Source organism: Prosopis cineraria, unplaced genomic scaffold, assembly GCF_029017545.1.
Source record: "Prosopis cineraria cultivar Desert tree isolate PC_DT_omini unplaced genomic scaffold, ASM2901754v1 PC2, whole genome shotgun sequence".
NCBI classification, from domain to species: domain Eukaryota; kingdom Viridiplantae; phylum Streptophyta; class Magnoliopsida; order Fabales; family Fabaceae; genus Prosopis; species Prosopis cineraria.
In genome coordinates, this window is record NW_026555333.1 from 46,994,598 (window position 1) to 47,007,910 (window position 13,313).

At 28.1% G+C, this 13,313-nt stretch overlaps 1 long non-coding RNA gene across 1 annotated transcript; it reads right to left on the bottom strand.

Annotated features, from left to right (window-relative positions):
• Nucleotides 1-3,537: 3,537 nt before the first annotated feature.
• On the bottom strand, nucleotides 3,538-10,033 carry LOC129300958 (uncharacterized). Its single transcript, XR_008590878.1, has 3 exons — nucleotides 9,054-10,033; nucleotides 4,011-4,088; nucleotides 3,538-3,777 (listed from the first exon to the last, which is right to left on the bottom strand). It is a non-coding gene; the product is annotated as an uncharacterized LOC129300958 (long non-coding RNA).
• Between the last annotated feature and the right edge of the window lie 3,280 nt (nucleotides 10,034-13,313).

Genomic DNA, 13,313 nt, shown 5'->3' on the forward strand with positions numbered 1-13,313 from the left:
TTGCTAATTAAAAAAGCAAGGGTAGGAGCATCACCTAATTTAAAAACAAAAAAAAAATCCTAGATTTGTGAGATGCATTTTATATTTTGCATCAAAATCTAAGTGAACATGCATATATATATATATATATATAGTCAAAAATCAAATTTATTTCATTTTTATTTATATTTTAATATATTTTAGATAAATTGTTCTTCTAATGAAGTTAGGAAGTATTGTATTTATTCTAATTAAGTCTACTTCCATGAGCGGAAAAATAATATTAAAACAAAATGTGTGTGTGTGTGTGTGTAAAGAGTAGTGCACGGATAAGTTATCCAAAGGGTCAATAATAGAGAAAAGGACGCAAATGTGAGCATCATTATTAGTGGGATTTGGCTGATACTTTTTAATATTTTCAATATTTCTGACAAAAAGGTTAAATTCAGACCCAAGCCTAGCATTTAAAGTCTCCCCTTTTTTCTTCATTTCTCAAATTTTCACCGTTTATTATTATTTTATTAAATATTTTTTTAAATTATAAAATAAATGAAAAATAAAGATCAAAAAAATAAAAAAAAAAAGAAGAAAAAGAAAAGGAGAGACTCCTCTTCCAATGTTTGTTTGTTCTTAACCCCTTCCTTGTGCTTTGGTTTTCCCGACACCAAACGTGACATCAAGGCCAACGTAAATGATTTATGTGGGTTTCGTGAAAAATATGAATATGTCATTCACTCTCTGTCTCTTTCACCTTGTTTATTCAAACATCCACGGTCCGATTAATAGTAGTGCACACGTTTTGAGATCTTCTTGCGCAATTAATTGGCTCACACATCACGTATTCCGATATGAATTCATTCTAATTTCTTTTCTCTTTACTAGCAGTATTATGAATTAGTCTCCCTGTTATCCGTCCACATATTCTTTTAATTTTATATATAAATTATTTTAAATATATTTTATTAAAATTAAAAACAATCTTAAAATTTATTAACTTTATCTTAAAATTTAATAAATTCTTAATTTTACTCTTATTAAATAGACATACTTTAATAACATATTTTTTCTCTCTAACATCTAATAGACAGTAAAAAAAAATTTATTAGACAGTAAAAAAGAAAAATTTATGTTAAAAATTTAATAAAATAACTTATAAATAAAATAAAACAAAAAAAATTTTCTCTTTCCTATAAATAAGACAAGTGAAAGTATATACACACACACACTCCATTCTAAAATACATGCTTTTTTTAGCTAATCTTGGTCTAAAATAGGTTGCACAAAGGATTGAATGAGACTGAATTTTGATCAAATTAAAGTTTAGTCTTTTTCATGAAAAGGATTGGGTTAGACAACCTATATCCTGATCTAATCTAATGATAAATCAAAGATTAACAATACTTGACTTGATATATAGGACTAAAAGATTGATCCTATTAGTCTAATATTCATTTAACTTTTTTTATTTTTCTCTATAAGAAGTAATAATAAATTTCAACCTAATAAATTCAATTAAAATAACAAAAACACTTATAATCATAATAAATTCATAATAATTTTCAACAACAAGAAAAAAATATTTTAGTTATAATCCAAGTGGTCTAGATTATTAAATTATTAGTCTAAGCATGTGACTATGTCAGGAACCAGATTTATTAAATTATTAATATTCTTAACTTATTATTATAAATAATTAGTAAATTAATTATAATCATATTAAATAAATCTAATGGGACCAAACTGAATCAAGTGGTTCATATGTCCAGTCTCCTGTTCAGTCCAATTCGAAGAAATAGTCTAATTTTTTTAGTCTTAAAAGACTAGTTTTTAATCAGACCGGACAAGATCAGACCTTCTTGGATCAAATTGGATCGAACAAGATTGGAGGACTTCTACACAACTCTAGTCTAAAATGCAAGCAACTTAGTAGTTGAAAAAAAAATCTCATTGTACTTATTAGGAAAAACATAATCATTGGTCTCTATAATTTTATTGATTTTTCTTTTACTCTATGTAATTTGCTTTCAGTATTTTCAATTCTTACAATCACTATAATTTAACATTGTTAGGGCCATGAGAAACAAACAAAACCCAATCTAGCTAAAATTATGGGGACTAAAAACACTAAAAAAACTACAAGAACGAAAAGCAAAACCTAATGAAACTATAAGAACCAATAATTATGTTTTTCCTATTTATTAACATGTATTCTTGCGTGAATTTATGACATTTTTTTCACTCATTATTGGTAATTGGGAGTAAGAGTGAAAAGAAAAAAAAATATATACTTTTTCTATTAAAAATATAAGTCATTTTTAACCAGATCTCACTCTAATAAAATAATTAATTATTTTTAAATTAATAACATCTTTTCATATTTTACTCTTATTTAATAAAGTATTTCACTTTAAAGTAAATATAAAATTAATAATTTATCTATTATGAACAATTTGAAACAATAAAAATACTTTACATTTTTTAAAAGAGGGAGTATATTTTTTATGATAATAAAATTTTATTTATATGCAAAAATGCTGATTATATTTTGGATAGGAAGGAGTTTATATATATATATATATATATGGTTTACCCCCCTTAAATTCTAATTCTAATTATAGAAAAAAATTAAAACTTTATAAATAAAAAAAAATTTTAAAACTTTATTGTTTGATCCTAAATGGTAGAGACGTGGAAATTGCATTTCCCTCCAATCTTGTACTTTCTTCATTGCAACAAGCTTTTGGCATGTCTGTAATTTCTAGACAATACTTTATTGCGATGATTTATTTTTATAAAGGGTGAAATTAAAAAAATCATATACTTTTCGGCAAGTTTACAAATATTAATTATTGCAACCTTAAGAATCATGAAATTAGTTAATTTTAATTTCTTTCACTATTTAAAACCATATAATTGTTAGTTAATAATAGCTATATATTATTATTAATTTTTATCTAAAAACACACACACATATATGGCATTTTATGTTTCAAAATTAATTTTTATACTACTTTTCATATGTGTGTGTATATGTCAGTGATTTTTCCATTGATATTTTATCTTTTTTCAAAACATACTATATATACTTCCTCTGAGTTTATTTACAAATCACTCTCAACATATTTCACTAGAATTCAGAAAAATTTTAAACCTTATTAATTTTATCTTCAAAATTTAATAAATTCCCATCTATATCCCTCAATAAAGATGAAAAAACTATTTTAGTAATTTTTGCTAGCATTTAATAAGAGCATAAAAGTAAAGATAAGCATATTACAAGAAATAGTGAAGGGTCTTATAAATAAAATTAAAATTTACCTTCTTTCTACCGTATAAATAGAAACAGGGGAGCATCTCATAATATATTTGGGGAGAATTACATATAAATCTCATACAAAAAAAATTAATGACTACAAAATTTATTAACAATTGAACTAATGCCATTGTCAAGTTTAATTATTAATAAATCTTATAGTAATTAATTTTTTTGTGTAAAAGTTTAATGTAACTCCCATATATTTACAAATAAAGGAACAATCATTGTTGTATACTAAAAACGAGGTTAAATTAATATAACTTTGAACAATTATTGAAATCACTTGTTGACATTCTGATTGATCACGATCAGTTTGATAGATCCAATGTTTGTTTTGTTATATGAAGTGAAGAGGACTTGAAGGATTATAATTTAATTGCGTCCATGTGTGAATATTTGATGATATGATGAATCCCAAAATTAGTACCAGTAGCTTTTAAAAGCTTCGTGATGATCATCAGATTCACGAGGCCACGTAGTACCTGGCAAAAGCAGTAATATAAATGTTCAATTCATGTGTCTCGAAAACTCAAGTTGATTGAATTTTTAAATCTACAAATAAAAAATCATAGAACATCAAAACACAATAATGCTGATTTGATCAAACTGACATGTTAATTATTATACGTATGTGACGAAACAAAAAGTGGATTACTGACTTTGATGTTTGGATCATATGTTATTTCAAAGCATGATGACATCTCTAAGCACGCACCTTTGGGGTCGAGTCACTATCTCCACCATTAGAGCTTGACCTCTTCCAAATGACTTCCAATTTATTTATTTTCTGTCTCTGAATTAATTAACATGTACAATATATTAGTTCTAATACGAAAGAATACGAATTAGAAAATTCCTCATATTATTCTTGTTTATTAGATTCTTAATCATCATAATCTCAAGAATGCGTGCCAACTTGTTACTCCTTCTGTTAAAAAATGTAAAGCATTTTTAATCAAATCTTATCCCCCAATAAAATAGTTATCTACTTTTAAAATAACTCTATCTTTTTATATTTACCCTTATTAAATACCTTATAATGAATATGAAGTCACTATTAATAGGGATATTTTGAAAAAAAAAAAGACAATGATTACACCTCAATCGAAAAACTAAAAATGCCTTACATTTTTTAATATCAAACTCCTCAAAAAATACCTGACATTTTTTGCGGAGGGAGTATACTTCAGAAATAACTAAACCACAACATAATTACATGCAAGAATATACTTAATCATTTAAAAGACAAATATTTTAATCACCTGCTGTTTATAACAGCGCAAGTATCACATTATCTGGTCCTGTATAGTTGCTAGAAATTTTCTAGTGGACCTCAAATAATTAATAACAACATGTATAAGCTAGTGAAAATTCAAGTGTTGATAAATTATAAAGAGTCATAAATACAGTGCATTTAGCTGGGCTTCAGAGTTTAATGCAAGGCATCCAATATATGTCACATTTTGAAAAATAATCAATCATCAATATCAATATAAAAAAATACAGGAAATAAGTACCATTGTTCAGGAGCTATTGTGATGAATATTATAGTTTGTCTAATCAAGATTAATATTGTCAGGATATGTTAAATCAGAATGAACTTGATTTGAGGTGAGAAATTTCACATAGAACAGAATTAAACCTTATAAAAGAGATGTATATATATATATATATATATGAAAATCGAATAATAACTTGTAAACTTAAATATTGATATTTTTAGTTAAGATGGGATATGGATATATCCCACAAATATACATGTTTCCGTTATAATAATAATAATAATAAAAAAGTCTTGGGCTATACGTAAAGAGTGAGTTGGATGGTGTACGGAAACCAATAGGTGAAGTTGCTTGGGTACTTGCTAAAACAAGAGCATTTGACCACGAAAAGTCCAAATTGAAAAAAGCAAGCTTTTTAATTGATTACAATTTTTGCTTGTGGAGAAGATATTGTTTCAATGAAGACTAAAAGTGAATAAAATAAAAAGGAGGCGTTATTCAATAATAGAGAGAAAGGCAGTGTCTGAATTATTGAGCGTGTCAGGGTGTGTATGGAAACGCCGCTTAGTTTGACCCAAAACGAAGAGAACGGAAGGCACGCCATTGCAAATCGCATGCATGCCTTTCTTATTGGTTTATTTGGTCCCCTCTCACCAAACATCCCCTACCCGTATCTTTTCCTTCTTTCACTACTTCATTCTATTTTCCCTTCTCTGACTTTATATAAATTTTTAGTTTTATTATTTAATTTTATAAAATATCTTTTCAATCATATAATACTTTTATTAGTTTTATTAATAGAAAATGATATTGTAATTCCAAATATTAACATGTTAAGTTAATCAATTTTTAAATATAAAAATAATTAGATTAAACGATCATCATTTAAAAATTCTCTGTCAGTATTTAAAATTGCAGTTTCAACATATTTTATTAAAGAAACTATCGGTATTGGGATTAAAAAACTCAAAAGACATTTCATAAAATTAAAATACTAGATTAAATTCTTTTTTTTGGATATAAATTCAATTAAAATTTTGTATAAAGTTAAATTCTAAAAGTACACTTTCGCCTTTGATTAATGACACCAAAGCGAAGTGGATTGGACAATAATTTGCCACTTAAGTGGGCCAACTCAAATTTGGGTCCGATGAGGCCCATTTTATCGATGAAGCCACGTGGAGCAGCAGGAGACCACCTCCACCGCCATTTTTCAAAATGAACCCAACCCTCGAAGGTTACATATGAATACATACTTGAAGTCTCGGATAGAGTCATCTTTCATGAAAATTTTTGGTTCAAAATGTTCGTGAACATCCAAAATGTTAATCTCATCACAAACAAATATAAATACATTTCTACATGCCAATATTAGGGGAAAAAAACACCAAAATAAAGATCAGTTAGTAATAAAAATAGGAAATGCCGATCCTTTCATTTGTGTGTCGTCTAGGAATTCATAAAAATGTCAATAATGGCGATGACATTTTGGTTTAGTTTGATATATGATATATTGTAATTTATAAATTAGATCCATCCCCATTTCCCAATTAAGCATTAAGCCCTCTTTAATGGACCTTCTTGTTTGTTTAGTTTAAGCTTGGTTCCACGTTTCTAAAACCAAAAATCGAAAATGACAAATAGCCTAAGGCCCAAATAATGTCGACTCAAGCCCATTAATTTCAGTCCAGCACATGATTTGAAATTCTTGGGCTTTATTTTGGGCTAACTAAATTTTTGGGCCCTCACAGGAGAACTAGATATCTGTGTGGAATAAATAATAAATTAAAATTTTTGAGAGTATTTTATATTTTTGAATATTGAACTCTATGAAACATATGTACAAAAGTTTGAAGAAATACAAGCTTGACAAAATATAGGGAAAAGAATGAAAGAACAAAAGATTTGCATGAAGTGTATGAGTGTTATTCATGAATTATAAATAGAGTTAGTGTGTTTGGAATTAGGTTCTACGGTGTCAAATTTTCAAAACAAAAGGATGGCTTCTCAAAATGTCGTTTTGGCAAGCCCAACGTGATCCCGAACATGGTATCATTTGCATAAAGTCACATTTTGGGAAAATAGGTCATGTTTGATTTTAAGTTTAAAAACAAAAAAATAAAAAAAACTTTGTCTAGGTGAATGTTTCCACAACTGTTCCTTTTTTCAAAAAACAAAAATGAAAACATGTTGGGAAAAAATTGTCACAAAAGTCTTCCCCATCAAATTAATTGGTAAAAAGAGTTGGAAGAGATTTAGTATTGAGGTTTTTTTGCTGGCAATAATTGCTAAGGGCTAAATGACAAAAATGCATTATTGATTAAACAAAAAACAAAATTGAGTAAGATTCTTCACTGTCAATATTTCACACAAAGTCCTTTGCTGTCAATATATTATAAGGTGCTTTGCAGTCATTAATTTCTTGTTATCACTTAATACAAGATGTTTTAGTGTTAATATGTCAATTTGGAATACTAGAAATATGAGTCTTTAGTCATATGTATAAATTCTTCCATTATGTGCATTTAAATTTTAATTATATGCAAAAAAATTTCATTTATTCAAATGACAACTTTTGATATTTTAAAAATTATAAACTTAAAAGCATTTTAAAATACTAGAAATAGGGATCTTCAATCATATGCAATGATTCTTCCTTTATATATATTTGAATTTTAATTATATGTAAGAAAACTTCAATTTATTTGAATAACAATTTTTGATATTTTAAAAAATTTTAACTTAGAAGCCTTTTGGAATACTAGAAGTAGGAGTCTTAAATCATATGCAGTGATTCTTTCCCTATATGCATTTGAACTTGAATTATGGGTAAGAAAACTTCCATTTATTTGAATAACAGCATTTAATATTTTAAAAATTCTTACTTCTCTAGTCCTATTTATAAGGTAGAGAGAGAAAATATATTTGGTCCTATTTATAGGGCACCTCAATAATTATTATATCTACTTTTAATTTTTTGCCCCTATTCAATGGTAGAAAGATTATTAAACGTTAGAGTATTTTATTTTAAGAGTAGGTGTATTTAATAGGAGTAAAATTAAAAATTTGTTAAATTTTATGACAAAACTAATGAGGTTTAATGTTTTCTTCAGTTCTAGTAAAAATATTAGAAATGACTTATAAATAGGATTAGAGAGAGTAATGTAAAAGCATTTTGGAATACTAAAAGCAAGAGTTTTTAGTCATATGCAACGATTCTTTCCTTATATATGCATTTGAACTTGAATTATATGCAAGAAAACTTTTATTTATTCAAATAACAATTTTGAATATTTTAAAAATTTTTAACGTAGAAGCATTTTGAAATACTTGAAGCAAGAATTTTCAGTCATATACAACGATTCTTCCCTATATGCATTTAAACTTCAATTATATTCCAGATAATTTTCATTCATTTGAATAACAACTTTTAATATTATTGAAAATTATTAACTTAAAAACATTTTGAAGTGCCAGAAGTAGGAGTTTTAGTTGTATGAAGCGATTATTTCCTTATAAGCATTTGAACTTCAATTATATATAAGAAAATTTCTATTCATTTGAATAGCAATTTTGATATTTTAAAATTTTTTAACTTAAAGGCATTTTAGAATATTAGAAGGAGGGGTCTTCAGTCATATGTAGCGATTCTTCCCTTATATGCATTTAAATTTTAATTATATGTAAGAAAATTTTTATTTATTCAAATAACAACTTTTGATATTGTGAAAATTCTTTATTTAGAAGCATCCTGGAATATTAAAAGTAGGGGTATAGACTACAGTCTTCAATTATATGTAGTAATTCTTTCATTATATTTATTTAAATTTCAATTATATGTAATAAAATTTTTATTTATTGGAATAATATTTTTTGATATTTTGAAAATTTTTAGCTTAGATGGATACCACTTGTTGTGATTATAATATCACAAATGCATATTCTATTTTTTTTTATGAAAACATTAAAGGATATTTTGAAAACACAAATGATTATTTTGAATATTTACTTATTTTTTCATAAAAATACCTCTAGTTATTCAGAAAACACAATTGATATTCTGATTTTTTTTTTATTTTTTATGAAAATAATAAAAAATATTCTGAAAATGCAATGCCTTGGCTAAATTATGCTATATCATTGTCACAGCTCGAAAAAATTGATCCATGAAATCATTAGATAGAGTCAAGTCAAATCAATCAACAACATGGTGGTGCTTCAGAACAAAAGTTTCAATAGAATGATAATCTATTTACCTGGCTTAATTAACCATACGATCGAACGGGGTTTTTAGAGTCTCCACTCCGTTTTCTTCTCACAAGTTCCAGAATCTCAATAACCTGCAAACACAATGGACAGAGCACAAACCAAGGATATGGATATTTAATGAGAAATGGGTGTCAAAAATAAAAACTCTAAACCAGCAATCTCGTGTCAGTTAAATGACACAAAAAAATGTTGGAGATGTCAACTTTCCCAAATTGTCCTTTGTTTTCAATTCATCTCAATTTCGTAGTGCTCTTACTCATCGTCATCAACTTGGACTCTGAAGATGGATAATTAATGAGATATGGGTTTGCTCAAAATCAAAATCTAAAAATGCAGAGACTAGGTGCGATCAATCAACAAATTGCATAGCTATATCAAAATCCAAGGGCTAATCTCCATCAACTCAAAGCCAATTGATAACAGCCAAAGATAAGGCTAACATAAGCATATTCTAAAATGATCCAATCCTTTCAAAGATAAAATGAAACAAAATTCAACACTTAACTAGCTACAACCTATCCAATTCAAAACTTAAAAAAGAAAAGAACTAGATTAATTTAGTACCAACACCAAGATCAAGATGAAGAAATTTCATGAAAAATCAAGTTTCATCACATTTTTGAGAAAAAAATGCTAAATCATTCATTCAATAGCAATAGAAAAACTATTAATAGACCCCTACAAGATAAAGGATGATGCTTGGAGAGGAAAGACCGACCATGGTGAATATAGTGGGAAGTGACAATATGATACACAAATTTTAGGGTTTGGAATTCGAAGTTGATGGTGTACGATTGAGATAAGAGTTGAAGAGGAAGGGTGGGTGAGAGCCGCCAATCATCACCAACCTTACTATACTCTCGATTGTCTCCATCATCGGCAAAATCACAATGGGTGGAACGATATGCTATAAGAAATCTCACCGGACGGGAGCTAGAGAGGAGAGCGAGAGAGAGAATTCTGTGAGGGTGCTTTAGTCATTTACCTCTTCAAACATTTTAATCAAGAGCAATATGGTCATTTGAAGCTTCGAATTAATGCCAACGAAGAACCTTAAACTAGAATATCTCTTAAGTCATTGTAAGCAAATCAATTTGTGGTGGAGTCTTTTTGAGTAATTTTCCCACATGTTGTCTCCGCTTTTTTTAAAAAGCATAATACATTTAACTATTATAAACTATTTTTAGCTATGTCAACAGTTAGTTTTTTTAATAGCAACATTACCTCCCTTATTTGAAATTGAAAGAGGTCTTAAGTTCAATTTCAATGTTAACATAATTGCACGCACGTGTGTGCATATCTTCCTTTTCTATTAGGAAGGACTAGGTTAGGGTAAAATTTTTCAAATTAAAAAAAATCTTTAATTATGACTAACCACTATTGTAGGCTATTACTGTTAACCATGGACAACCACTATTATCAACCATTTTTTTTAACTCAAATTATTTTTGAATTAATATAATTAAACATATTTTCATTTTATTTTGTTTTAAAAAAGTTTAAAAAAATTAATTTACAAAATAGATTTGAAGAACAAAATCAGACAAGCCTTATAATTTTTTTCCCTAAATTTGTTTCAATTGTTTATTTAATCCCTTTTTAACTTAAAACAACTCAATTTTACGATTGCATGACTCGATCCAATTTAGTTCATATGAATATTGAACTATGGTACCTTTGTAGTTGTTTAAAGTTGAAGAACTCAGAAAAATTAAGTTCAAAGATTAAAACTTAAAAGTTATATTACATTTATATTTTATTTTGACAGGGATACTATTTACAATGAACAAGCAGAATAGAATAGTGGTAATACAAAACCATTGAATAACAGCAAAACCATTAGAACAGAATAGTAATAGGATTGGGAAGAAAATGAAAATATAGGACCCACCAAGATTTGGGGTTTGACGAAGGTAAAGGGAGAAGATGAGAAATTTCATGTTAGGTGGTTGTGGAGTAAAAAATATGAAAGTGAAAGGAATAATTACAAATTACAAACAGTAACATCATAACACAACAGAGCTGCAGGTTTCAGCGTCTCAGACATTTTCATCATTACTGTACATTCCCATAAATGCTCACCGTGTCAGGCCAGCCATGCCATTAATACCCTTCTTCAAACATTAGCTTCATGCATCTTATAATCACAATCTGACTCATGACTTCTAATGTATAATCTACTGGCCTACTGTTCAAACATGTTGGATTAACATGTGCCAATGAAGCAATATGAATAAATCTAAGTGAGAACACCATGCATGCAGGTGAGGTTGACCTAACGATGCTGAAGAAGAAGAAAAAGGGGCATTATTACTTGTTGCAGAGAGGCACAGTGCAGGCAACAATATGCTGTTGTCAAGGTCACATGCATGTGTCTTTCTTCTACGTTATTTCCCTTTCACACTTTCAGACTTCAGAGTAAGGCTGGCCGACCACCAAACACGCTGTTACTTGCCTTACACAAACACAACACATATTTCTTATCTCTCTCCGATTTCTCCTTGCAAGGACTTGATGCTCCAACTTGCCACACACAACAACCAAACCCAAACCACGCATGGTACGTATCATCTGATGACAATTAATGGTTGTTCTTCTAACTTAATGATACAGGGAACTGATCATCGCCTGAAAGGGTCTCTCGATTCACAACCTGGAATAATTATGAAGTACTGTAGTCTAGAAGGGCGCAAGCAAAACCCATATATTGGAATGGTCAAAGCTTGGGTGCATTGATCATCTCATTAGGTTCTGTATCAATGGTGGTCCTTTTCTCTCTGGGCTTTTGAAAGAAGCAATGATGAAAATGGGTAAAAGGGCGAGACAAAAAGGGCAAGTAGGAGAATGAAGAAGGATATGGGTTTCTGCAACGCTGAAAAGCATTAATGAATGGTTGAGAGAAAGTGACGGTTCAGCGCCATTTTCTACGTCACGCAGGTATGCCCTCAGCTCATCATCATCTTCTGTCTTGTCCCACAGACTTAACATTATTCACATTTCGCCAAATTCAGAAGAAGCCACATCAGGTCTAATTATGTCACAAAAAGCACAAAAGTCTTCCAATGAATAACTCGCTTGAAGAACCTTGGTCCCTTGTCCCAAATAATTTGACCTCTAGGTCCTTTTTACAGGCAGTTATTTCTCATTTGCGATCAACGCTTCTCTCTCATCAAAGTGAAAAGCCTGGTTTCAAACAAGTCATTATACAAGATAACTAGATGCTTTGGCTTGGTCTTGAGGAAGATCAAAACTTAATTTAGCTAGTAAACTCAAATGATGGTTGGATTTTGTATCATTAAGCTATTTTTACTTTTTTTTATTTTTGGGGCTAAGTCTCGATTCACAAACTTTACGTTTGTGTTTTTTTAAAATGTATTAAATCATGTTATAGTCACTTAATTACTTTTACCAAAACTAAATCAAAAATCAGTTTGGTAAAAAAAAATGTTTGGAAAGTAACCCATATCAACTTTTATTATTAAAAATTAATTAAACGTTGTTCAAAAACTGTTTAGAAAGTAACTCAGTTTTTGACAAATGAACAGAAAAGTTGCATCCGGAGAAGTAAAAATTGGAAAAATTACCCGTACAGCTTTTCGCTTCTGAAAGTTACCTAACAAAACATATCTTAAAGTTTGCGAACTGGTTTGTTGGGGAAAAAAATTTAACCATCCAAGCACACAATATATTTTATATATTATTTATAGAAATATAATATGTGTTATATTTTAACTTAAAATATCAAAAATTAAATTTATAAGAGAGAATTTTAGTTAAAACCATTATCCTCAGATAAGTCCAAATTTTTTTTTAAAATTTTAGTTCAATTCAAAAAAGAAAAGTCAAAAAAATTTTGATTGTGAAAAAGTTAAAATACTCTTCACTTGTTATATAAAATCGCCAATTATTAACAAATTACATAAATTAATATGTCAATAATTATATAAGATTTGACATTAATTTTTTAATTATAAGCAACAGCATCGGTTGTAAAATTACTAACTTTACTTGTTGATTTATTAATATTAGTTATAAATTACTAATAGGTCTTATAATTTATAACATTAATTATAAATTACTGACAGATCTTTTAATTTACAACTGATGTTAGTAAATTAATAAGTAAAATTAATAAATTAATAATTAATGTTACTGATTATCTGTCAAACGGATATGATTTACAAGTGATATTAGTAAATTAATACGTGTAATAAAAAATTAACAATTAATGATATTGCATAACAAGT